The sequence below is a fragment of the Manis javanica genome, chromosome 17, assembly GCF_040802235.1.
Source record: "Manis javanica isolate MJ-LG chromosome 17, MJ_LKY, whole genome shotgun sequence".
Taxonomy (NCBI): Eukaryota; Metazoa; Chordata; class Mammalia; order Pholidota; family Manidae; genus Manis; species Manis javanica.
Window position 1 is genome coordinate 61,071,993 of NC_133172.1, and position 24,577 is coordinate 61,096,569.

The window sequence follows — 24,577 nt, forward strand, 5'->3', positions numbered from 1 at the left end:
GCTGGGTGAGGCTGCTTTTCATTCCTGTCCAGATGTGGCCAATCCAGTTATGCCAACAGCCTGGCCTCAGGTTGGTTCAGGGGATGAGCACACAAGTGATATTGGTCCATTCAGACCAAATCCTGGGACTTTTGCTGGAAATACTGAGGAAGAGAATCCTTTTTTCCATTGAGGCTGCTACACTGAGAGTATATAAACCTGTTGGGGGAGAGATACCACTCTATAAAAAGCACCTAATCTGAGAATTGAAGCCAGCTCGGAGGGAAACAGTCAAGTAGGAGAGAGAGAGAGAGACCAAGTTCTGATGACATCATTTGCACCCCTGGATCCTGCTTGACCAACCCTAGAATTGCAGTTTTGTGAACCAATATATTCCCTTTTCACAAAAACCCATTTGAATTGTTACTTAAAATGAGATCTGAAAGAAACCTGGTAAATATATCCTCCAGGTTCAAATACACCATTTCGACTGTATCTCCTTGAGTTACCAGTCTGTACTTTTCACAGAAGATGCACAGCTAACCTAGCATGACTGGGTCTTCGTCATGGATGCTTCTGAGGCGTCACAAATATTTTTTGAGTAATGTGTCCTGAATATTTCCTAGGCCCAATGTCAAGTTCACTGGTCTATGGTTTGCAGAACTTACTTTCTCCTTTTTTAAATGGCCATGTCATCTGCCTCTCTCCAACTTTCTGACGAGGTCATAAGTTTTATGAGGTATGGAGAGAGAGGATCCATATGAACCTCTTGAGAAGAAATTATATTTCCCCCAAATAGAATCTGACCCTGAATGAGATCACATTTTCCAATTTTCCTGCACAGTGGGTATTGCCAGAGTCAGGTCAGGACTGCACAAGTCCATACCTTGTGCCAGGTCCACTCACTCAACCAGGAGAGGACTTCCTCCAGCCTCATATCTGATCTTCGTCTGTTCCCACAAAGTTAGTAAGACAAGCTTCTATTCTGCCGGACACAAGGCAGAACCTCACAGGAATCAATGACATGCCCACCTGTGTCCCCAACAGGAATGAAAACTACCTTATACTCTTTTCCTTCCTGAATTCACACCAAGCTTGGAACCCCCAGAGATCCAGCTTCTCGTCAGCGATGGCCAAACCGAGCTGGTCAAACAGACCTGGAATGGACCGGAAGCATCTATGGCACCGAAGGCCCCAACCCTTGTGGGAATGCAGCTCCCAGCTTTTTTGCTTCGTGTTGTTCCCTGCAGCTTTTCCAAGCAGGTCTTACCAAGTTCAGCAGGTCGTCTTGATAGGGACTATCAGTTCCTCACGTGGGGCACAGGAAATACCCTTGGTCGTCAATCCATGTGGTCTTTTCTCCCCAAGTGGCAGAACTAGGACTTAAGAGAACAGTTTTCTAAAATTGACATTCAGCCCTGTTTCAGATACTATTAAATTTATTTAAAGATAGGGTTTCATTATTTCATACATACCGCCACAGAAGGCGCGCCACAGCTCTGCAGTGTAGCCTGGGTAATGTCTTTGAAAAATCCAAGGTTTCAAGAGCCCCCACTCTGGAGTCAGATTCTCTATTTCACTGGGTTCGGGAACCAAGTTTGACATAATTATTGGAAAGGAGTGTCAATTTATGCTTCTATAGTTACTTCCTGTGGAACTTAAAAAACTTCCATAAGAGACTCTTCTAGTGTTTACCTTTTACTTTTTAATTGAATAGATGTGTAAAAAACTGACACTGAAGGGCCTGCAAGTTGCGTTTATTGTATTTGCTTTAAAGATGCAGACTGGCCCGGAACTTCTGAACAGCTGAGGTGGAGTCTGTCAGTTTTTAAGATGCCCCATTCCGAAAAATAAGTCGACCCCAAATTGCCCTTCCGTGCCAGGCATCCTTCCGTGCCAGGCATCCTTGCGTGACCTACTTTAAAATTCTCACCTGATGGCCCCCCTGCGACTGTGCCTGTCTTAGGTTGTTCCTCCCTTGAGGAATCTTACCCGTCTCTGGCTAACCAGTCATCTTCCGGGGCCATACAGGGAAATGTAAAGTTGGTAAGTGAGAGAGAAGCCATATTGTTTGCAAAGGTTAGCTTTTTACTTCTTTGCAGATTTATGCCCTGTGGCTTCTATGCCCAGCACTTGTCTCGAGGTATCTTTACCACCTGGACTGTACTTGAACCATCAGACAAATTAAAGCAGCCCATTTCTGGGATCTGTTCACATCCCATATGTTCTTTTAACCATAGATAGTCTATAGTCATGAGATTTTGGGGTGCTGGAGTCTGTCAGTTTTTAAGATGCCCCATTCCAAAAAATAAGTCGACCCCAAATTGCCCTTCCGTGCCAGGCATCCTTCCGTGCCAGGCATCCTTGCGTGACCTACTTTAAAGCGTGCTCGCCAAAGCCGGCCTCGCCCTACCTCAGGAGCAGGCGGGCGGGAGACGGCGTCGCTGTTGACAGGTGTGGGCACCACGCAGGGACGACACCCAGACCCCCGCCAGCCCCCGCGGCGCGGTAACCCACTCCTTCGCCCGCAGAGCGGCCCGTCCCATCCAGCCCTTCCCAGTCGGCAAGACACCCTCATTTCGAGCAACACCTTCCGTAAAGCGGCCCCCCGGGCGGCCCCGAGCGTGCCCCGTGGGTAGGGGTCCGGCGCCCGGGGCGCTGGCCGAGGCCCCGCCGCCTCCGCTTCGGCGCCCTGTCACGTGACACCCGCCTCCTGCCCCTCCCCGCGCCTGCGCAGGCGGGGGCGGGGGCGGGCACGGCCAGCTGACTGACAGCTCGCCCCGGGCGCCTCGGAAGGACCCGGCTCGGGGGCCGGCGCAGTGGCAGCAGGTCAGAACTGGACGGCGCCCGCACGCCCGCCGGCTGCCTGGGCGCCCGACGTGGTGAGTGGGGGCCCCGCCAGCGTCCGAGAGGAGGGCGCACCCCGGGCTCTCCGGCGGCGCGGGGGTCTCGGAGGGCGGGCGGGGTGGGCCACGGGGGTGGAGGAAGGGGTCGCGGGAGGGCGCGGGACCAGGGCTGGGGGCCTCGGTGGCGTCTGCAGGGGCCGCGCGCTGGCGGTGAGGGAGTCCAGAGCCCGCGGCGTGGGGAGCGGTGCAGTACCTCGGGGACGTGGACAAGGTGGCTCCGCTCGCCGGTGGCAGATGGTGTCCCCAGGTAGCTTCGGGATGGCACTGGGGCTCAATCCTGGAGGGAAGAAGAACCCGATTCCTGGAAGGGATGCTGGGGAGGGGTGCTTGGGACCAGGATGAAAAGACATTGGCCAAGTCGCCTGTGTGTGTTCAGTTTTAAGTTTGCTTCTGTTCCTGGGGTGGCAGACCGGTGAGGTGTGGGGACAAGGAGAAGGGGCTCTGTACGGGGTGCCCGCCCCGTCGGCCTGCCTGCGCCTTCCCGGGTCCCCCCTTCCGACAGCTCACGGAGCAAAGAGGAGGTTTGCAGAGGGCACAGAGGCACAGACGCAGTTGGAAGCCCTGGGTCAGGGTGGACTGAACCAGCGAGCAGGGGCTTTGAAAGGACAGGATGTAGTCTTCTTGAAGCTGAGCCCGTTTTCCCCCTTGCACGGGATTTGTGCTCCCCAAGTTGCACGTTGAATAGATTTGGGAGAAGGACTTTGCAGTGGGCACTGGTTAACTCCTTTAACTCTGGGTAAGTGTGAGGCCAGGGTGTCGACCTGCAGGCTGAACAGGAACTGGCCTCTTGAGCTGGCACAGGTGAGGCGCCCTGACGTGGAGGTTATCTTGTAGTGAGTCAGTGTTAGAGGCAGGCTGACAGCTGTCAGGGACCAGGCTGCTTTAGCCAGACCATTGCCACTTAACACTAATGTTTCAGATTCATTTGATTAGAGGCACCCCCTCCCTAAGCCTAAATTAGAGCAGCCAAGGTGTTTGTCATTGAATTAAACAAAGGGAAAAAAAAGATTTCAATTGTGTTTCAACGGAGTGCACCTACCAAGTCTTTCCTCCATTGTCTGGGAGTGTATGTTCTCCCATCGTTCAATCTCTCCCTTCCCCTCCACTCGCTTTTATTAACACTTTGTTCAGAAATAGGACTGCTTGCGCATTTGAAGCATAGGGCCATAGTCTATTGAGAGACCGGCTCACAATGAAAAAGTTGACTCCTGAGGTTCTCTTTTTCTATTAAAGAAATGAAGATGGCTGAGGACTCACAGATAGGCTCTCTTAGTGATCAGCTCATCATCTCTAGTCTCTAATGGTTCTGGAATACATTCCCATGTTTTTCACATGTTTGTCTTGTGTATGGCATGTGTCAGTACGAAGGTAGTTTGTATCGTTTGTGAATGTAACAGCTAAAGAAGAGGAAAAGCTGCTCACTGACCTAAGTCACAAACCTTAAATAATTTGGACAGCATTCCAGAAAGTGGACAACACCGGTTCTCTTTTTATGACAATTGGGTTCTTCAGAGGTAAATTGTGACCCCCAGATGACTCGGAAGGGACTTCTTTTAGGACAATCTCTAGGAAAGAAAGGTTTAGGATGGGATAAATCATGCTACATGTCCCTCTCTGCCCCCTCCCTCAGAAAAGAAAACCAGTTTAAAAGAAACATCAAGAGCAGCCTGGGAAGATAAAAACACACAAAGTCATGAGAAGGCAGCAGCTGCAGGGAAGATAATGCAAAGGGAGGGCTACAATCCCGTTGCCAAGAATAACCCCTGCTTTACCGGCCGAGTAGAGTTAGGGAGGGCTTTCACTCGCTGAGTCCTAATGCATCTTCCCAGTCAACTTGGAATGGTAGGTGGCGGTGTTACCATTCTCACATCACAGATGAGGAAACTGAGGCCAGGTGACTTGCCCAAGGTCCCTTAGCTACTAGGGGGCAACGCAAAGTGTTAAACCCGGCCACCAGACGCCAAGTGCAGTAGCCCTCCCCTGCCCTGAGCACTGGGATGTGGAAGGACTGGGGCCGGGTACAGCACATTGGAGGGCACCAGGGCTTCCCGCCTCCCCTGGCAGAGCATCCTGCTCTCCCGCCACTCACCCTGCTCAGTAAGTCAGCCTAGCTCGCAGGCTCGCTGCACCTTCACCGCTTCCCCTGCCCAGAGCTTGGGAGAATCTGCGTCTGCTCAGATTTGTTTGTAACTGAGAGATCTGGTAGGAAGTCTGACTGCAACGGAGTGTCTTGCCCAAGTGCTCAGTGTTTCCAAATAGTCTAGGTGTCTTCAGCTGGGTGATGCAAGAGACCAAGGCAATTCTAGGGAAACGTGCCGTGATAGTCTTCCTTGCCCTCCACCTGGAAGAGAAACACAGTGGTGGTGAAACTTAAGTTGCTGACCCAGTCTTTTTGTTTATTTTATCCAGTATTTTATATGTGGCATTGTTCGGTTGATAGTGATGTTTTTATTTTTAAATGGGCACAGTTGACCTCATTAGGGAAGAACAAGCTTTAATCTAATTTTCTAGATCTGACCATCTAGATCTGAAAAAAGGACTGCTGGGGGATGTTATTTGAGATACGTTTCAGCAGGTCAATGGGACAAAACGTAACTAAAAGCCAGGCAATCTTGGCGTACATCCGGTATATAGATCTGAAAGGAAAAAGTGACAGTTGCAGTCTACTCCATGCCAAGAATGTTGCATTCTTTACTGGACAGCACGTGTAATGAACAGAAAAAAATCAAGCATGTCCACAGGAAACTGCTGCAGTGGGGAATGACTGAGAGCAGGGAAGCCTGAGTCTTGGGAGCCATGGTCACAGAAGGTGCAGGGCTGTCATTTATTAGCCTTGTTCTGTAGAGGCCCAAGAACAAAAGGACAAAAGATATGGTTAGAAAGACTTCAGTTTTAAGGACTTTATTATCCCAGAATAATCTTTTTAAAACTAGAGTCAAATCATGTACCTCCCCATTGGCTTCCCCATGATCTTGGGATCAAATTCAGACTTCTTTTTCTTGCCTTAGTCTGTAGCCATCCCATGGTGGCCATAAATTCCAACTGACCTTGTAGGTTTCTCCAGCTTCATCAGTTACCACCTCTTACTTACAAAAGTCCCACCTTCCTTTCCATGCCTTGAGCATGTCTAACCCCCTCTGCCTCAGGGCCTTTGCACTGGTTGTTTCTCCTGCTAGACTTAACGGTGGCTGGCCCCGTCATTAAAGTCACTGCCCTGATACCACATCCTTAGTAAGGTCTTCCCTAACAATCAAAATAGTTTCTTCCTGGTCCCCAACCCACTCTATCATATTACAATGTTTCATTTTCTTCATAACGATATCAGAAGTGACCTTATTTGTGAATGCTTTTATTGTCTGCCACCCATTTACCACTGAATCAGTAGTGCCCCCAAAGAGTGCCTGGCTTATCATAGGTGCTCAATAAATGTTTGTTGAATGAATAGTTTTTATGACAGATCTTTTTAAAGATGGGAGGATTGTTGCCTTGGTACATACTAAATTAGTTTTCTTTTACTAGAGATAAACATAGGCTGGCTAGCTGACTTGTTGGGTGAGAGAATTTAAACACTAGATAATAAAACCTGTATGAATTTCCGTGGCTGCTATAACAAAGTACCACAAAGTGGGGAGCTTAAAACAGATATTTATTCTCTTATAGTCCTGATGACCCGAAGTCCCAGTTCAAAGCGTTGGCAGGTTGGTTTGTTCCTAAGGGTTCTCAGTGAGGATCTGTTCATGCCTCTCCCAGCCTCTGGTGGTTTCCAGCAGCCCTTGGCCTTAGCTTGCAGCTGTGTCACCCCCATCTCTGTCTTTGTGGTCACCTGGCCACCTTCACCCTGTTTTCACATTATCTTCTGTGTGTTTTACTGCTGCTTCTCTTCTCATAAGGACACCAGGCAAATTGGATTTAGGGCTCTCCTTATTCCATTATGACTTTATCTTAATTGAACCAATTACATCTGCAAAGACCCTATTTCCAAATAAGATCACATTCCAGTTCCAGAGGTTAGGGCTTCAATGCATCTTTTTAGGGGGACAATTCAATGCATAATGACCTTCTAACTTCAAGATCAATGACATTTTAAATGGAAAACTGGCAGAAGGTGCTGGATTCTTTTTAGGGACAATGGAAAGGCTTTGAATATTTGTACATAAAGCATCCATGATTCTTACGACTTGCAGGGTAAGGGGAGATCTGTGTCACAGGTGAGGATCCTAGCAATTGAGTGACTTGTCCAAGGTTGTGCAGGTCTGGATGAATCTCCTGACTTGATTGCAAAGCTTGTGGCCTCCATACCTCTTCCCTCCCTGCTGATGGCAGGTCCTACTAGTGGCTCAAGCCAGGATAGGATGCAGGATTTCTTGGTGGCTCTGCAGAGCCCTGGAGGGATTATTCCCTTCCTTGGCATTCTGCTTCGCCGCATCCTAGTAGTGGACGAGGAGCCCACTGATGTCCAACAGTGAGATGAGTGTGCAGCTGAACATGACCCTCCAGGATCTGACCTCATGGCCAGCTTTGAGGGAGGCTGTCACATTAGGAGAAATTGCATTTTCCCTTGAGTTCATCCAGTGATCCAGAAGGGATTTTTCACAGGATTTTGAGAGCTCTAGGTTGCAGTGTCTCAGATTTTGACCCTGAAACAGGATGGCTAATGTTCCCAGAACGAGTTGCCCAGGAGTCACAGAGAAACTGCTCTCATTTGGGAGGTTTTGGGGGCAAAAGGGGTCTAGAGAAGGGCAGACTGCCAGCAAAATATCTGAAATGCACCTCTGCCTTCAGAGACTTTATTATTTCTGATTTTGTCTTACCTGGATACCCAATATTTTATCCCTTACTTAATTTAAGCAGTTTTTTTTACTAGGTAATACATGCAGATGGTACAAAATTCAAATGATACAAAGGGCTGTCCAGTGAAAAATAGTTTCTGTCTCTGCCTTCTCTGTCCCCCTCTGGCTTCCCAATCCCCTCCCCTGGCACCCATCACTGCCAGTCGCTTGTATGTCCTTCCAGAGCTCTGATGTTTCTTAATGTCCCTGAGGGCTGCCCCCACAAACACACCCCGAGGGCTGTGCTTCCATCCCTACTTTCCATTCTTCCTCCTGCCTTTCAGAACCCCTTTCTGTGGGGCCCCGATAAGCTAATTGTTCCCATGTGTTCAGAGCTGATGACAGTACCTCTGCCAAGAGTTTTATATTTGGAAAGAAGGTGCTTAGAAGACATGGGTCTGTAATGGTAATATCTGGGGCTTTGAGACAAGAGTGTGGGGCAAGTGCCTTTATTTATGGGGTGGTCTTCAGAGCCCAGTTCCTTGAACTGCAGGGTTAAGTCCTGACACACGGGCAAGTGCAGAGCGCTCCAGAGACAGCTGGGAGGGGCCACTCACGCTACCCCTGGCGGTAAAGTGTTCCATTCACCTTTATAGGGTTTGCGCTGGCACACCCACCACTGTGCTGAGCGCTCTGTGGGGACTGTTACTTCAGTGCAGGGGCGGCCGTCATCACCATGCCCATTTCACAGATGAGAACACCCAGGCTTGCGAGGCAGTGCGATCTGCCTCCCGGCACACGGCTATGGGGACAGGATTGGCACGCAGATCTAGGCAGCTTGTCTGTCTGTTCCAGGATCCAGTCCAGGTGCCATGTGACACTCATTTGCTGCCTCCCCAGTACCCTCTGGTCTGGGCCACCTCTCATCCTTCCTCAGATGTTCAGTTGGGTGGTCCCTGTGTGAAAGGGCACCTTTGTGGCTCTCCAAAGGAAGGTGATCCCCGTGCAGCATATGCAGGGAGGCCTGTGCTGCACAGGAGAGGAGGCATCCCCCCTGAGGAACACCTGCTTCCATCCTTGCGGGGTTTCTGGGCTCATTCCAGAACCATTCTCTGCCTCTGAAAGGCCAAAATGAATGACCAAGACTCATTCCACCACAGGAATAATCTCGATCAGATGCAGAGAGAAATGGCAAAATTGGAGGGAAATGAGAGAGAAAAGGCAATTCTTTTTCCTGCTTAACTACTGAATCCACTTAGGAAGGCAGGGGCCTAGGTGCAGACCACATTCCTCGGGGACATCTTTTGCTAGCTAGGTGTGTTCTGAGGCATTTTCCTGGCCTTTGCATCTCAGCCAGGCATGACTCAGAGCCAGTGACTCACCAGTGGTGATAATGACCGATGAGCTGGGGGGAAAATGAGAATCTGGAAACAGTGAAGCAGGGGGAAAATGCCACAGGAAATGAGTTTGGAAGGCTGATGTTCAGCTGACATCCTGAGATCGGGGATTTGAGGGGGGGGCGCTCCCCAAATATAAAATAGGGCCAAATGAAAAGGGGTGAAGTCCTCATGAGAGAAGAAAACCAAATTTTTTGAGTTCATAGAATAAAATTAAATGAAATCAAAGGAAGGACAGACCTCAGGCCCCTGCCCTGGTTTTTAGTGTGGTGGGGGGTGGGGAACAGGAAACCAGCTGGCAGAGGGAAGCAGCCACACGCCCTCCGGGAGGAGGCAGGCTGCTGAACTGCTCTAAGCCGCAGGACCGCTCCTAGATCCCAAGGCTCCATCTGGATCGTAGAACAACACTCCATTTATCTGCTCTTGTGGAGGAAAGAGGCAGTGCGCAAAATCAACGTGGTAATGGCAGGGGAATTACCACGACTCCTCTGTGCTGGGAGAGAGGTAGCATCTCCGGCTTCATCTCTCCGCCTCTTGTAGTAACCCCACCAGATGCCCCGGAGCAGCCAAACGCTGAGGGCCCACGGGGTGGGCACCTCCTGCCTGGTGGTCCTGCTTGCGCTCTTGCTTGCGTGCCAGGCCTCTCCTCACACAGCCACCGGATGCAGCATCTTCGCAAAACCTAAATCAGGCGCAGCGGCCCCCTGATGCAAACCCTCCCGTGCCCTCCCATTGCCCCCGGGGTGACATCCCATCTCCTTGGCTTGGCCTCCAGGCCCCTGCCTAGTGCTCAGCCGGTAGCCCTGTGGTCCTCGGCATCTTCCCTCCCTCCCTTTGCCTCCCCCCACTGAGCCACCCTGCCTCATTATTGCCCCCTGTGAATTTGCTGTTTCCCCGGGCTGGGGTGCTTGCCCTCCAGACTGTGGAGTGAGCTTCCCTGGTCTCTCAGGCTCCCGCCTCCCTCTGGTTTTTCCGGCCCCACGCTGCCCAGTAGAAATACAGGGTGAGCCACATGCGTAATCTTAAGTTTCTAGCAGCCCCACCAAACAAGTAAAGGCATCAGGCAAAATCGATTTTGATAGCAGATTTTATTTAACCCTGTATCTCCAAGATACTGTTATTTCCACATCTAATCAGTAGAAAAATCATTAATAAGACATTTTACATTCACGTTTTGCACCAGGTCTGAAATATAGTGCAGTTGGAACTTCTCAATTTGAATGAGCCACATTTTGTGGGCTTAGTAGCCACACGTGGCAAGTGGCTACCATATTGGACAGTGCAGTTCTAACTCATTTCTACTTCTATTCACAGCATTTATGATGGACTACGATTTCTTTGTTTACCTCTTTGTTCTCTGACCAGAACATAGGCTCCCTGAGGGCTGGGCTTTTGCTTGTTTTATTTATCTGGACAACGCCTGTCATGCCGTAAATGCTCGATAATATTTGTTGAATGATCAAATTAACATATGACCAAATAAATGGAACACACAACCATCCTCTTACTGCTCTAAAGGCAGTTGAGGGTCAGTGCAGGAGACCTGTTTGAATCAGAGACCTCAGTTGCACAAGTGGCCAAACATGTTAACTGTGTCATACGGGGACATAAGCATTGTCAAAAGTCCGTCATGATCACTTTTTTTAAAATTTATTTTTGGGATACAGTGATACTAAAGAGAGAAGAGTTTTCAATGAAGCTCTTAAGGAGGCTGAGATGTTTCTGGCATTGTAGCTGGAGTTAATATAGACCAGGGGTTTTCAACTGGGGGCAAAGCTTGGAGACATTTTTGGTTGTTAGGATTTGGGGGAGCAACCGCCATCCGGGGTAGAGGCTAGTGATGTGCTAAAATAAACATCCTGCCGTGTGCACACAGGATGGATGTCACTTCGAAGAACGATCCAGTCTGAATGTGGATAGCGCAGCTTTGAAGATCCTTAGGTCTTAGATCCACGTGACTCCCCGTTTGTTGCGTTTCTGAATTGCTTCTGGTAAGGGCAGGAAGGTTATTTGTCTCTGGCGACTTGACAGGTTCTGTGCAGGCTCCAGCTTTCATTCCCTTCTCTTTCAGATTAAACCCACCCCTACTTATCATTTCTTTTTCTAAAAGGATAGATGGAAAGGAAGCTACCTCGAGCTAAAGCATTTGGGATGAAAGAAAATTGCCTTCGCTTTTACACGATGAATTAGAATTCTGTAGAGAAGACATCTGGAGAAGCCTGTACCTTGAGCGCCTGGATCAATACACTTTCAGCAGCCCTTGATAGCTATTTAGATACCCTCTAAGCAAAGCAACAGCAGAAGCCTTTTTCTTTCCCCTTACATGCAGGAATGGACTGCAGGATTACATGTGTTTTAATTCTTATTGTATATCATAAGGCCCCCCAAAATTACAGAATTCAGTTCCCATATTATTGTTGGTAAGAAAGTGATTGAGCATATATTTTTCGATTTTAAGGTTTTGGGCATATGTTGCAAATATAAGCTGACGCTGTGCATACCTTGGCAATGTTTTTTATTTTTCCTGACTGTCCAGCTAGGTCTGAGCAATTCTACCCTGGCTGTGGGCTGGGGGTGTCTGCGGCCTGTCGCCTGCTGCTTTTCACCGTTGTCTCTGGACTTCTTTCTCGTGTCTGACCGCCAGGCTCCTACCAGATGTGACCCGAAAAATGCAGTTTTTAAAGTCCCCCCTGGCAGCATTGAGTGTTCTTCCTCCTGAGCTCCTGTTAACATCTGGATCTTGGAACTGTGACACCTATCATGTTACTGTCATCATTTACTTACATGTACCTCTCCCCAGGTTGTGCTTGGGAAAGGAAGGCACATACCCTTTCACCTTTGGCTCCCCAGGACTTACCGCAGTTCTCAATAGTGGGTAGGGGCTTCAGAAGTGCTTATCAGACAGATGCCCTGAGCTCTGCAGAGTAACCGGGCTTCTCCAGCCACACGGCCCTGCGCCCCCTCCCCCCCCATCAGGGAAGCAGAGAAGCAGGTGCTGTGCTCTGTGGCCTCAGGGTGCTACAGTTCAAGCACTCTGCACTGAGCAGAGCGGTGACAAACCGATCCGGGGGCAGGGGTGGCCCTGCAGTGGCCCTGGGCTCTGTTTTACCCAGTTGGTGACGTGGGCAGGGAGTGGGTTCTAGATGCAGCTCACGAACCACTGTGGTGCTTTGCTGACTTGACGCCACCCTGTCACTGGTCGGCTCTGGGTCTCAATTTTCCATCCTAAAACTGCTTCCAGGAGCCTGTGCCCTTCCCTTGAACTCCCCTCCCCTGGCCCTGTCTGCCAGTCCCCTGCCATTTCCAGAAACCCAAAGTCTCACCTAACCCTAACATCTTGGGATTTTATTTGAGTAAAACAAAGTTGAGGATTACTTAGTGCATAACTGTTTTGTTCCCACTCCTATGCAAGCATCTTCTTTATTATTTTATTGTTTTTAAAGTATTCAGGTTTTTCCTTTAGGCACTGAGTAACTTCTATGAAAACCTAGCATTTGTGGGTGGAAAGTACCAAGTCTTCCTTGTTCAGCAATCTGTACTGATGCAGGAATTAGAAACCTTCTTCGACTGCTTCGGAATAAACTTCAAGGTGCTAAATCGGACAATGCGTGCGCCCCTTCCAAGCGGGAAGCCCTATGGCTGAGTCCTCTCCCTAGAGATTGCCGAGGGAGCGCTCATCCACGCCAGTCCTCCACGGCTGGGTGGAGTGTTCCTATCCGAACCCCAAATCGACACGGTTGCTGTTTGCCTTACAGCAAGGCTGTGGAGACTCTTCCTGGACTTATCTAGACTCTTCCATGTTGGCCCTCTGGCTCCGGACAGCCGTTTCACCTTTCTAAGCCTTAACGTTACTTCGGCCATAAAATGGGGATAATACTAGACCTAGCTCCTAGGTTGCGGGAGAATTAAATCAGGTTATCGGTGTAGACCATCAGCTCAGTGTCCTGTGTGTTGTAAGCATACGTTGAATGTTAGCTGTAATTATCATTGAATTATTAGTAAGTATTAAATAACAGTAACAGCCAGCATTATGAAAAGAGAAGCCCATGCACACCTGGCCTTCTCACACCAGTGTCGTTAGCTGAAGCGGCAGCAGGAAGCAGTGGCTTTGGTGACACCAGGAAGCGTGCAGCACTCAGGTGGGACAGAGCATCTCACACGTACATGACAGGTGGGAGCAGTGAGTATTTTGAGAGGCCCCAAAATGCCATCCTTTTTATTCAAATATGAACTTGTAAGGGGAGAAGAATTTTAGAAATTGATTTTATATAGCTTCTGTAATGGGTGCCATAAACTCTTTTAAATGCTTGATAAGACAACCTCACTACGCATGTGGACCACTTTATAGGATTTACGAAGCCCTGTCACCAGAGCCAAGCACTCGGTGAGGCCACACTTTCTTTCCTCCATGTCATGTTTTGGGGAATTCTGAGTCCAAAAGGCATTTTTTATTTTTTTTTATGTTAAGACTGAGACTCTGGAATGGGGTTTTAGGAAGATATTCACATTTTTTTCAATAACGGGGCAGAAGTGGGGAAGCTGGAGGTAAGTCAGTCTAGGGAAAAACTCTCAGAACAAACCGTGGAAGTGGCAGCCTAGAGGTGGGCATCCTCATTTGCAGTCCTGGCGGGGGGATCGGGGCCTTCGCCCCGTGGTCTTCCTGAGCCCTGGTGCCCCGTTGTCTTCAGCCCCAGGCCCTTGGTGCAGAGACAGGCCAAGACCGGCAGAGGTTTGGGGCAGGCTGCGGCTGGGCGGCCCCTTCCCCACAGCCGCAGGAACCAGAGAGCTGCGCCGAGTGACCTGTGCACCGTTCAGTATTCTTTTCTTTGCTTGGGTTCTGCCCTGAGCCCATTGAGGTGACGTTTAATTGCCCGAGATGCCTTGTGTGGACCTTAGTGCTGTTACAAAGGTAAGCACATGCCTCGGGCCTATGGCTGAGCTCCTTGGGGCGAGGCGCCTGCGGAGGGGTCCCAGAGGACACGCTGTGGGCAGGAGCCAGCTCCCCACGCCCACGGGGGCAGGCAGGGCCACTGGACCTGCCGCCACTCTGCTCCAGCTGCTCAGGCGCGGGGCTGCTTTCAGGTGTCCTTCACTTACTCTGGGCTGTGGCTGCTTCTGACTCAACGCAGAGAATCTGGCAGGGGTCGTTTCTGGGAGCTTTTCTCGTTAAATCTTCCCGGGTGTTGTGTCTCTCCACTGTGTGGCCTCGCCTGTAAGACATGGCCATTCCCCTAGCAGGTTCTTACCCGTTTGGGTTTAAACACATCCAACCTGATGCAGAGCGCTTCCTCCGTGCAGGCAGAGGATCAACAGCCCTCGGAACACCAGGGGCTCCGGTACCGGAGAGCCCGGCTTGCCTGCTGTCCCCACACCTGAGGCTTGGCCCTGGTTCCAGGAACGGGAGCATTTACCCCGTGGAGCCCCTGCTCCGCCGTGATCGTTTTTAGCCGCTCCACCTACCCAGTCCTTGACTGTTTCCACTGTCCTTATGCACAAATAATTCCTTTCCCCGGGGCATAGTGTTGGTGAGCACACTGCGGAGACTGGCCGCTCCCTGGTAGGCGCTTGCCGTCCAGTAAGGCCAGCTGGTGGCAGAGATTGAGGGGACGGTGTGGTCACCCCATTTTCCCCAAGGACCCACATTCAGAGCCTGCTCTCAGACAGGGTGTGTAGCTCCAAATGGAACACACATATTGCCAAATCAAAACCTGTAGGACACACACGAGGCTGGGTGACAGGTGAATGTCAGCCACGCAGCTGAGGAGTGTGGGGCCCAGGGCCCTGCTTTTTGTATTGAAGGAAACTTCCATCTACTGTGTTCTGGGAACTTGGGTGGCTGCTTTCACCTCTTTTTTTTTTTTTAATTAATATAACAGTAAAATTGACCTTTTCTTGGAGTAGAGGTCTATGAATTTTAAAACATACATAGATTTGTATAACCACTGCTGCATTCTCTTAAGAAAGAAAGCATGTTCTCCATCCCTGCAAATCTCCCTTGTGGCCACGCCCTGCCCACTCCTAAATGCTGGCCACCACCCATCCCCCTGTGGAGCATGTCTTACACATGGAATCATGCCATCGGTGAACTTCAGAGAATGGTCTCTTTTTCTCAGCATAATGTATTTGAGACTCCCCTTCTACATTATGTATAATAGGGTTTTATTGCTGAGATGTAGACTGTAGCATGAGTACACCATAGTTGTTCATTCATTCATCTGTTGAAGAGTTGCTAGGAACATTTTTGTACAGATTTTTATGTGGACCTGTTTTCATTTCTCTTGTCTATGGATGTAGGAGGGGGTTTCTGAGTTGCGTGATAAGTATGTTTACCTTCAGAAGAAACTTCCCCTAATCTCCCATGCAGAAGGACTCCCAATAAAGTCTGTAGGTACTGCATCCTGAAGGAGGCAGTCTAGGCCCAACTCCTTAAGGAGGCTGCCCATATTGCCGTCTTCTAAAGAGCAAAGAGTGGAAGGAGAGATGAACAGGAAAGTGCTTCACAGCCAGGTAACCACAACCCAGCCAGGTGATCAATGTCAACACGGGGAAGTCCTGTTGACATGCAAGCCTTTGATATGATGTGAGGAGTAGGGCACTCTACCAAAACCCATAACCCTGGTCTAACTGTGAAAAAAGTATCAGATCTCAACTGAGGCACATTCTACAAAATACCTGACAAATACTCCTCAAAATTATCAAGGTCATCAAAAACAAAGTCTGAGAAACTGTCACAGCCCAGAGGAGTCTAAGAAGACATAATGACTAAAGTGAGATCCTGGGACAGAGACAGGACATTAAGGAAAAACCGAGGAAATACGAATAAAGTAAGACTTAAGGAGAAGGGATCGATATTGGTTCATGAATAGTGACCAATAGACCATTAGTATATGATAACAATCAGGAACACTGAATGTGGGGTATATGGGAATTCTGCACTATCTTTGTACATTTTCTATAAATCTAAAACTATTCCAAAATAAAGTTTATTAAAAAAACAAAATCAAAACTTCTGAACTGTTTTGCATTCCCATCAGCCATGATTTAGAGTTCTAGTAGCTCAGCATCCTCATCAACACTTAGTATTATCAATATTTTTGATTTAGCCATTTTAAAAGATGTGTAATCACAGCTCATCATGGTTTTAATTTGCTTTTCCTTGATGGCTAATAATGGTGAACAGTTCATGTGCTTACCATCTGTATCATCTTTGGTGAGCTGTCTGTCCTTCTTCTCTTTGTTAAGTCAACTTTGTTTTCTTGCTTATATTTTGAGAGTTCTTTCTATATTCTGGATACAAGTCCGCTGGTGGATATGTGATTTGTAAATATTTTCTCCCCAGTCTGTAACTTGTCTTTTTAGCCTCTTAACAATATTTTCACTGAGCAGAAGGTTTTGTTTTTGTGAATTCCAGTATATCAACTTTTTCTTTTATGCATAGGGCTCTGGATATTGTGTCTAAGAGCTCTTTGCCTTGTTTTATTCTAAAAATCTTACAGCTATATGTTTTACATTTGGTCTGTGATCCCCTTGAGCTAGTTTTTTATAAGGTGTGAGGTGTAAGTAAGGTTCTTTTTATCTGTATTTCCCCACAGATGTCTAGTTGTTTCAAAATCATTTGTTGTTGAAATGACTGTCATTGCTCCATTAAATTGCTTTAGGTCTTTGTCAGCAATCAGCTGGCTGTCCTTGTGTGGGACTATTTCTGGACTTCAGCCTGTCTCATTGATCTGCGTGTCTGTCACCCACCAGCACCACTCTGCCTGGATTACCACAGTGATTATAGGAAGTCTGAAAATGAGAAAATAACCATCTTCCAACTCTGTTATTCTCTTTCCAAATGGTCTTAGCTATTTGAGCTCCTTTGTCTTTCCATATAAATTTTAGAACAAGCTTGTTCATACCTACGAAAAGAAGTCCTGTTGGGATAGGAACCGCATGACATCTGCAGGTCAGTTTGGGGAGAATCAGCACCCTCACTGTTGAGCCTCGCAGTCCTCGGATGCAGCGTGTTTCTCCTCATCTTCTTTGGTTTCCTTCCTCAGTGTTGCACGGGCTTCAGCTTACAGACACCGTACATGGTTTTGTAAGGTTTACGCCAAAATACTCACTTCTTCGAGTTATTGTAAATGCTGTTCAGTTTTTAACTTTGGTTTCCAAATGTTCATTGCTTGTATACAGAAATGGGATTGAATTTTGTGTTAACCTTGAATCTTGCAACTTCACTAAAGTCATCCTAGGGATTTTTTTGAAATTCCTTTGCGTTTTCTACTTAGACAATATGTCATCTGTGAATAGAGGCAGTTTGTTTTCTTTCCAATATCTTTTTCCAGTGCCTTTTAGTGTCTTTCCCTTACCTTAGTGCCCATGCGAGTTAAGGAGTGAGTGATTTTGGATTGATCCTGAATATTTGAAGGTTATGGGGCTCTGGGTCTTGTTTGGATCCTCTGGAGAATATTGCTGCTTTTATGGAAGCAGGTGCTCGACCGATGTGAGAGTCTAGGTCCCTACAGCCGTCTGTGGGTCTCAGCATCAGCTGAGTTTTCAAAGCCTTCGCAGCGCTCTTTAGATCCGCCCCGTGTGCCGCTCGTGGCCAGTGCGGGACCTTGCGGTGGCCTCTCCTGGGCTCCAGCACTCAGCATCTGCAGCGTGCTGTTTCAGATTACAGCTGTGCGTGCGCGGCTCACGGTGAAGGCTAGACCGCATAAACAGCTTTACAGGTTTTTCTGAGTGCCTCCCTCTTCCCAGTCTTCCCAGTACTGTCCAGTTCCAGGGGCCTCCGCTCCCCGGCCTTCAGTCAGAAAGCAGGGACGTCGTTCCTCCTGCCACACTCGTCCTGTGCCTCAGCTCATATCCGTCACTAAGCGCGAGGAGGACTGAGAGACAGGAATCCAGTGGGTGTTGCACTCCCTCAGGCCACAGCTCCTCCGGCTGGAAAGGAAGGTTCCTTCCTCCAGATAAGGCATCTGGGGACCCTCTGCTTCTCTCCTCACTGCTGCCACAGAACCCCGGGAGGCTGGGGCAAGAGAGAGCCACGAAGACAGAGACCACGCAGAAGCGGACACCTCGGGATTCGGGATCTGGTGCTCCGTCGCTGAGAATCAGACCACCCCGCTCCTGTCCCGCGAGCCCAGGCGAGCTGGCTTCTCCTGGGGCTGCCACTACTGCCTGTCAGGTTGTGTTGAGTCCAGGCTGGGGTCCTGGAGTGGGGAGATGGCAGACTCACCACCACTTCAGGTTCAGCTTGTCTCTCCTCATCTTCCTGCTACTGTTTGCTTTTCCGAGACCTCGCATAGCTGCTGTTCCTTCTATCCAGGTTTCACAGCCATATTCAGTGGGCAGGACGGGGTGGAGTGTGCATCCTCCGTCGTACTCAGAACCGTAGGGAAGCTAGTGGACGTGTGTTTTATAGACCATTTGACACAGACATCTGGATCAATCAAGAAATGAGGAGTTCAGGGTGTATCTGGTGCAGGAAAACTGTGGCTTGTGTGGGGAGGAGGAGGTTAAACGTTGAAAGGCTAGGTAGATAGTAACAGGAATACTTGGTCTGCAGGGTCACAGAAAGGACTTGTGGAGCTCTGCCCCTCGACACTCCCTTCCTCCCATCTTTATGTATCCCGTGCGCATGTCAGAAGGGAGTCCCTTGGCAACTACAGACTGCCAGGTTGAAGTGATGTCTGGACTGTAAGCAGATGAGCTTTATTCTTCTCCACCACGAATATTAGGAAACACAGTGAAGTGGAAAGAGATGGTCTCCTGACAGCAAAGGGCCTTTCACACAGGATATGGAGGGTTTGTATCCAGCGTTTGGTCACCCATGTGTACAGCCTCCTGCTGCAGAATCTGGGCTGACAGAGGTCATCTCCTCAAGTAGATCTCTCTTTTTCTCTCTCACTCAGAAACAGCAAAGCCTTTATTATAAGAATAATGCAAGCTTAGTTCAAAGACTTCCCAAATGAGTGGACTGTCGATACCGGTAACTATCACAGCATTTCCATTTAGACATGTTGACGTGGATGCAAAGACCATGTGAAAACTAAAGCAGAACCTGTGAGTGGCCGCTTTCTCCAGGTCTCTGACAGTGAAGTGGTCGTCAAAGTCATCATCACCCTGCTGGCTCACATACCAAACATTCCTCATATGATGCCTGATATCAATACCATTGAGAGTTTGTATAGTACCTTAGCCGTTTGGCAAATGTTTTTCTTTATTAGCACACTGGATCCTTAGAGCAAGTGTCTGTAGCAACAGGCCACACAGCTGTGGCGTCGTCCTGTATGATTGTTACGTAATTTGTAATCACAGGTGGAGTATAATTTTACATCTTGGTTTTTCATTTAACGTAAACATTTTCATGACACCATGTTGTCATTTTTGCTCTCAGTGACATTTCAGTCAAAGTGCCAAAATTTACGTAGCAGAATCAACATACTTTTCTTCTTATTGAACTTTTAGGTTATTTTCACTTTTTTGCTGTTACATGTAATGCTGCATATGTGTTTTTTGGGCCATATTGTGGGTTTTTTTCTTGGGATAAATTAAACAGTTAGACTTAAAAAATATTATTAAACATGTTTCAACATTAGAGGATTTCAAAAGACCACAGATGACCCAGAGAAGAGCCCCAGTAACAATTTTCAGATTTCTCCATGTTGAAGAGCGGGTTTTGGGTGGACCAAGAGGTTTGACCAGAGTGGGTGGTGTGTATGGGGAAAGGAAGGAAGCATTAGCAAAGGTGTGGTGTGTGGCAGAGAGACACACAGAGGCAGAGAAGGGAAACTAGCCTGATTAAAGCCGAAGCTCTGTCTTGAAGAAACCAGCACCCAAGTGCTCATGCCAGGTTGTTCTGGAATAGTGGCAGCACGTGGCTCTCTGCGTGGGCAGCCTTGACCAGCTCCGGATTGCAGGGCACCTGGACCACCAGCCAGAGATGACGATGTCACGACTGAGTGGTGATGGACACTAGCAGCTCCTTGTAGAGGGCTGACTGTGGCCTGCCAGGAGATGCCCAGGCCCAGGCAGGTTTGTCCAGAGCCTCCCCATGGATGCAGATGGCCAGTTGCACAGTTGTTTTGGCCTTTCACTGGGCCAGAGAGAGCAAAGCACCTCAGGAAGAGAGTGGGCCTTCGTGCAGTTCCATCAGCCCTTCCTTTGGGTTCTTTGGGGAGGGACTGAGTCCCAGATCCTTCAGGGAGCCTGTCCCAAGCCAACCGTTATGTGCGGCTCTCTGTACTCCAGGGGTTCTGGCAATATGCATTTATTTTGCCAGATTACCCAAAAGGATAGAAGGCCAAGTCAATCTACATCCAGATTGAATCCAGCTGTCACTGAATTGCCAGCTCATCCTTCTTTTATTAAAGAAGTCCAGCTGCTCACCAACGGAGGAATGTACCCAGCAATAAATTCTAACATTTGGTTATAGTGAAACCAGCTCAGTTCATAGTGAAAATTAATGGGAAACACCTGTCACCAAATTCCTCCTTGTTGCCTTAAATGAGAGAGCTTACTGATTCCTTGAGGAATTGCCTCAGATGAATTACACATGAGTAAAGTGTAAACTGTACTTCCAGATGCTTATGTAAGGTGACTCTCGAGTGGAGACTTAGGACAACTTACAAAAGACTAACTAGTTGCTGAGGCTTCGCCCTGCAGAAGCTGTTGATTGGTGATACTAGTTGACCCCTTCCTTCCTCCCTAATCCACTCGGGGCTCATTGAACTCCTGGGCCCTCTTGTTTTTTGGTAACATGGTGAAATGGGATTTGTTCTGGAGCCTTCGGCCCTGTTGCTGCACCAGGGGAGGCAGAATCAGGAGACTGTCTCCTCCACGGCCGCTCCCAGCACGGTGCGGCGCCTGGCCCCTCACAGTGGTTCTCAGGTTGGCCCAGCAAAGCCCCAGAGATGTTGGGAAGCCTTGTGGAGAACACACACCGCCTTGTTCTCTCACAGAGTCGGGGAGCCAACAGATGGTCCCTTATCTCTTTCCTGGGAACTGTGAACAGTTTAGATGTTTCTTTCTTCCTGGAGGTCATAAAATAGGAGTTATTGTCAGATATAACCCTTGTGGCAGCTGCAGTGGAGAAAAACTTGCATTAAGCGTCATAAAATGTCATCTCAGAACGCAAATGGCATGAAACCCTAGAGGCCCAATGGCCTCTCCTGCTAATAGCCTGCTAAGCAGCAGGTGCCACCTTCCACCTCTCGCCTCCCCAGCACAGAGCCTCGGGAGGGCCCGTGCGGGCTGGGGAGGCTGACCCCGTGTGGACTCCACCGTGGGACTGCCATCCTCTGGAGCCACGTGGGGCAGTCTCACCCCTCAGGCACATGGCTGCTCCTCCCAGGTGGAAAACTAAGTTTCTTCCCCTTGGGAATTTCCCCAACTTTCTCACCATTGCTCATGTGACATAATTATCCTCTGGTTTTTTTTTTTTTTTTAATGTTGGGGGAGCTTTCCAGATTCTCAGCTCTCTCCTTGTTCCTTTTCTTTAAAAAAAAAAAAAAAGCCTTATAAGCATTTGTTAAATACCTCTGCAAGTTTATTATTTCTTCTGAAACAATGAGTCCGAATGGGCTGCCTGGACTTGACAGTTGAGAGCAGCGTGCGTGGCTCTTGGACGTGCTGGCAGCACCGCCACGGTAAGAGACGTTGAGTGTCCCTTCCAAGCTGTGGGACGGGTTGAGTGTCCTAGGAGCAGCCTGACCAGCACAAGCAGAATTGAGTGGAACCCTCACTTCTCTTTTGGATCAGATATTTTTGTCAATGCAACTGAAGGTCAGTTTTGAGTTTTTTAACACATTGATGCATAGGGAACTTACGAGCTTCCTGTCGGCATTGGACTTAGTAACTTTGGGTCAAAATGTCAGACTCCCTCACTAATAACTTGTGAGCTGTTTAAGAGCAGAACAACATTGTCATCACCTCTTTGCTCCACATCATGCCTGGCACGTGGAAGGCACTCAGCAGGTGCCCAGTAAATGAGTATATTTACTGTCAAGGGGCATCTTTTAGACTCAGCCCACCTCCGATATCCTTCTGGGTCCAAATTGTGTCATTCTCTGAATTAACTGTTCCTCTGGCTTTAGGTGCCCTGTGTTCTTTGTTAGCACGTTATTTAAATTTGAGTCTGTAATTAATGAGGGTGTAGAATAGAGCCTGGGCTAGATGGAGTCCTTTCCTCGTCAGCGACAGACATCTTTCCATGTCGACTCTCTGGGTTAAGCAGCTCAGCCACCATATTTTATCAAATTTAAGACCTTATCAACTGTAAGATTTGCCATTATTTTATACACAATGAAGAAAGATTAAACAGTGCCATTAGAGTATCACACAATTCTTATTATTTGCAATCTTTATTCTATAGTTACTGAAACAGCTCCTTTAGAATTACTTACATATAGTTTGTTATCAAATATCCCTCTTGTCCATAATACAGAGGAAAATATAAGCAAAGTAAATTGGTTCAAGTACTTCTGAAACTTCTTCACATCCAGGGGCCCATTCTTCTGAAGTCGTGTCAGAGCTGTGGAAGTCGTGGGTTCCTGTAAAGCACCGTCCTGTCTGCTCTCTACACTCTCTTTGCAGAGTGCCCATCCATGCCCCTTAGGGAGGACAAGGCATGGCAGGGGAAGGACATCAGGGGACTGGTCATTCTACCCCGAAGTGGTATGGTCACCTGGGTGTAGTCACTTTATGGGAATTCATTGAGCAATATGATTATTGTACTTTTTGAATTTATTTTTAAATTACTTTAAAAAATAAAAGAGGGTCCACTCTTGTCTCTGGACAGTGACACCTGTGTCACAATAAGCCTGGCTAGGAGCAGGGATAAGACATGTCAATTTCAGAGATCTCAACGTGTAACAAGGGTAATGAAATACAGTATTTATAAGTTCACCTGATTCCATGATGTTCGGGCCACATTTTTCTGTCTTGTCCTCAGAGTTGTATTGCATTTGTCAAGTATCTTGATAAATATAAGCAGCAGTGCGCTGTGTCCACAGGACTGCCTTGGTCTGCGAGTCTTTGGGGCACACACGCCGTGCCGGGGCATCATTCGGCATCAGGCTGTGGCCTCAGTCCTCAGCGCTTCCCGCTCCGATGCACAGAGCCGTCCTGTTAGTGACCTCTAGATGTTCTCCATGCAGCCATTCCCACTGAGGTTCAGAGGCTGCTGTCTTGCCTCTTGAAATGAGGTCACACGTTTCCCTCCCTCACCTCCCCACCTGTCCTGGTGTCGTCCTCAGAGATGAGAGATGGGGAGGCTTCCCCTAGAGGCTGTGGTTCCTGTCTGTGGCAGCCGCACGCAGCCCCAGCCCTTTTCCTCCATGGCACGCAGCCTTATTAAAGCCGCTAAGCTGGTGTGGGCCTCGGGGGCCATCCCGAGCTCGCCCTTCTCCCTGGGGCCTCTCCTGTGTCTCTCCAGGCCGTGCTCAGCCCTGCGGCTTAGGTCTCCTCTTGTCTCCTCGCCGGGTGGTTCTGTGCTTAGCCTGTGCTTCTGGGTCACGATCCCCAAACTTGTTTCTAGCCCGGACTCTCTCAGGAGCTGCAGTCTCTGGGTTTCTCCGGTCTGCCTGCCAGGTGTGTCCCGGCCCAGGGGAGCCGGGGGTTGTGTTGTGATGGATGGCACGAGGGTCTGTGGTTGGGATACAGGACCACAAGCAGCCAGAGGCAGCCTGCCCCTCCCCAGCCTGCCATCCTGTGCTCCTCCCATCAGCCCACCGCCAGAGACCCGCTCTCCGTGCTTTGCCCATCTGAGTGTCTCGGAGGCTGGCCTCTGGCCTCAGATTTGGGCAGGATGGTAGCTGTTACTGTGGGGGCCACCCTGCAGTGGTAGCTCATTGCATTCTGCAAACTGAAGGGAGGTGGGTGCTGTCCCCCAGGCCACCCGTGGGAAGCGTCGGGACTTCCCTGTCGTGGCTTGCTCTCTGCTCCCCACTCTCCGATATGCTTCTCTCCCCTCCTCTGCTCATAAAAATTGACCCCACCTTCCAAGACATAGGTAAGCATCTTCCCTGAGGGTCTGCTTGCCACCGGGTATGGTCTTGCTGCTCCTGAGCCACCCTCCCCCCAGCCCTGTGCCGGTGGCGTGTGCCCTCGCCCAGTGGCGGATCCCTTAGATGCCTGCCCCTTCTCCCCAGCCAGTATGCCCGCATTGCAGGGTCTGTAAATTACTCTCCTGTGCCTAATGCTTTGCGCTTGCATCACCTACATGGAAAACGGGTTTGTTTGTGTTTCATTTGAACTGTGGAATGAATTTTCTTTGCCTCCTGGGTTGTGTTGGAAGCCCAATGAGGTCAGGAATTCTGCAATCTCCTCATGCAGCCTAGCAGAATGACTCAGGTGCAGAGCTTAGAGACTTTGTCGATGGAAAGATCAGGGAGTGATCTATAGCTTCTCCTCCTTTCCATGGTAAAAGCCTCTCCAGCGGGTGCTTTTCTGATAGGCTTTGGCAGCTTTCTCCCTTTGGGAGCTCCAAGGGCAGCTGGAGGAAGTGTGTGGGGTGATTAGGACTTGGGGCAGATGGCAG

The 24,577-nt window shown here is 48.9% G+C and overlaps 2 protein-coding genes and 1 long non-coding RNA gene across 6 annotated transcripts in view; 1 reads left to right on the forward strand and 2 right to left on the reverse strand.

Annotated features, from left to right (window-relative positions):
• The window catches only part of ZDHHC7 (zDHHC palmitoyltransferase 7), a 40,804-nt gene extending 38,191 nt beyond the window's left edge, over window positions 1-2,613 (reverse strand). Inside the window, exons 1-4 of one of the 2 annotated variants that reach the window (XM_017677689.3) lie at window positions 2,393-2,613; window positions 1,455-1,558; window positions 1,250-1,361; window positions 1,040-1,136 (exon numbers count right to left, since the gene is read on the reverse strand). The gene's annotated coding sequence lies outside the window, so the exon portion shown is untranslated. The remainder of the gene's footprint in view (window positions 1-1,039; window positions 1,137-1,249; window positions 1,362-1,454; window positions 1,559-2,392) is intronic. The other variant, XM_036993857.2, reaches the window with a different exon arrangement.
• The window catches only part of KIAA0513 (KIAA0513 ortholog), a 56,580-nt gene that overhangs the window by 1,591 nt on the left and 30,412 nt on the right, over window positions 1-24,577 (forward strand). For 2 of the 3 annotated variants that reach the window (XM_036993854.2, XM_036993856.2), the window contains exon 1: window positions 2,714-2,861. The exons of the other annotated variant lie outside the window; for it this stretch is intronic. The gene's annotated coding sequence lies outside the window, so the exon portion shown is untranslated. Of the gene's footprint in view, window positions 1-2,713; window positions 2,862-24,577 lie in introns of those variants that run through there. 3 annotated transcript variants of the gene reach the window in all.
• Window positions 2,877-5,933, reverse strand: LOC118967539 (uncharacterized). The gene is made up of 4 exons (XR_005054657.2): window positions 4,975-5,933; window positions 4,658-4,802; window positions 4,325-4,450; window positions 2,877-3,162 (listed from the first exon to the last, which is right to left on the reverse strand). It is a non-coding gene; the product is annotated as an uncharacterized lncRNA (long non-coding RNA).